This window comes from Poecilia reticulata, linkage group LG8 (genome assembly GCF_000633615.1).
Source record: "Poecilia reticulata strain Guanapo linkage group LG8, Guppy_female_1.0+MT, whole genome shotgun sequence".
NCBI classification, from domain to species: domain Eukaryota; kingdom Metazoa; phylum Chordata; class Actinopteri; order Cyprinodontiformes; family Poeciliidae; genus Poecilia; species Poecilia reticulata.
Genome location: NC_024338.1, coordinates 508,781 through 511,070, shown reverse-complemented (window position 1 = coordinate 511,070; position 2,290 = coordinate 508,781). Strand labels below are relative to the sequence as shown.

At 35.6% G+C, this 2,290-nt stretch overlaps 1 protein-coding gene across 1 annotated transcript in view; it reads left to right on the top strand.

The window, feature by feature from the left end:
* Positions 1–2,290, top strand: part of cyb561 (cytochrome b561) — a 44,490-nt gene that overhangs the window by 22,819 nt on the left and 19,381 nt on the right. The window lies entirely within an intron of this gene.

Below are 2,290 nucleotides of genomic sequence, written 5' to 3'. Positions count from 1 at the left end.
ATATAACTGGTAAAATAGGTCTTCAAAGTCAATATATAGTTTCACTAACACTGGAATAAAAATTGAAGACTTTCAGTTTACAGCAACATAAACTGTTTAACTCATTAATTTCTACAATCTTATGAACATAAAAACACTGTTCTTAAAGAAATATCCATGTTTTGGGTATCACTAAGCAAATCAATGGAAAAGGACTTCCAAAATTTAAAATTCAACATGGCTGAAATAATGTGGAATTCCAGTATTAATAGGGTTTTAAAATGTGAACTATTAATGGTTTTCAAGAGTCCAAGTGGCACTTACTTTATTAGATGCAGATGAAGGCATCGTCCAACATGGAAAAAGAAAAGACAATATAATTTAGATCCTAAATGATATGAAAACAGAAATATTTCAAAGAAAAGAACAACAACTAACCTGAATGAGATGCCGCTCAAAGTCCATCAGGTTTTTGATGAGGGTGGAAACCTGAACATTGACTGTTACTTTTTCTTTTGAATGGTCTTTCCTGTCTTTTTGGATACTATCTTCCCATGACCGGCTATTGTGCCCCTTTCTGGGTTAATCCCAATGAAGCAACTAAAAAACAAAATTATAAAAGGGAAAATTCCTGAGAATATAAATAGTGTGGCATTCTGAATACAGCTGGTACAATATACAAATAAAGCTGTTTTTAATTACGTAAAGAGAAAACATTACAACATTTGTCAAATGTTAGAAGGTAGAAGATGTAGATGTAGAAGATGGACAACACTGTCCTGTCTGGAATGTTGGCTGGACCCTCTCAAAGACAACATGGCCTTCAATGTTGACCATGCAAAAAACTGCTTGCCACAGGGACTGTAATAAACCAAGTCCTTAATTGGAAGAACATAAAACAAATCCTCTTATTGACACAGTAAGCATTTAAAGGATCATTATAATAAAGAGTGGATTCTTCTTGTGGCCTTTGGATGTAGAACGAAGTACATGAACCAACAGAAGAATGCCTGGTTTTCCCAGCCTGGAGGAACAACAGGATAAATAGCAGAAACATTAGGATAATAAATAAACATTTTAAAGAGAAGTGAGCAAAACTAACCAGACCCACCTGTGTGTGTGTGTGTCACCATCACAGTCATTCAAAATACTTTGTCTATCCGGTTTAACCTGGGGAGCATTTTTCACCACCTACAACATAAAGCATAAAAATGTCAGAAATTATTACCATGAACACAACTCAGACATTAGGCATAATAAAAATTAGTCAGCTTATAGAAACATTCTGGACAGCATTTCTTCTACCAACCTGTCAGAAGAAATGTGTTGAAGTCATCATAACAGGCTTCAATCACCAACATGACATACTAATGAAGAAAAAAAGMGGCAGCCAATATGTCATTATTTATTATCATTATTATTTMTAGAGACAAAAACATTTTGGCTTAGCTTTGATCGCATAGATCAAACCACCGGTCCAGCACAGCCAGTCTCCCCATAATGCCGTCAATAGCCGAAAATTTCAAGAAAACGACTCCTCAGCTAAATAATGTTAACTCAAACAACCTTTCTGACAGTTTTAATGTTCGTTTAACCACCGACACTCCGTGCTACACCTGCTTGGCTAGCTTTAGCTGCTAAACCAAGGGTGCTCACGTCCAGTCCTTGAGAGCTACCGTCCTGCAACTGTTTGATGCATCTTTACTCCAACAGACCAGGATCAGCTCTGAACAGACCTTCTTCTTGTTTCTTCTTTTTGTTTTAATGGCGGTTGGCAAGCAACTTAATGGTGTGCATTACCGCCACCTACTGGTATGGAGTGTAGATCAGGATGCAACTTATATAATCAACCCCCCCCCCCAAAAAAAAAAAGTATATCCTATCAGTTTAGTTTTCTTAAGATAGTTGATTAAATAATGTAAATATTCAGAAGAAGAGGAATATCCCAAAACATCTTGTATGTTTAACTGCAACTTATTCTTTAGAAGTCTATATTCTAAGTTCCTTCTCTACTTAGGACATAACAACAAAACATGTTCTACCGTCTCTTCTTGAAAACAAAAATCGCAATTACCTATTGGATGTTTCCCCATTTTAAATAGTGTACTGTTTAAACCTGTATGACCAAAACATAACCTGGATATAATGTTTTCTTCTTTTCTACTTCTTCCTATTCCCCTCATTGCACCAACTTTCCTTTAAATGCTATAAAGCATCTACCAATTCTCTGTTCTTCCCACTGCATCTGCCATCTTTCCCTAATCTTTTGTTTTATAATAGATTTTATTTCCTCTTTACTAAATGGAATCAG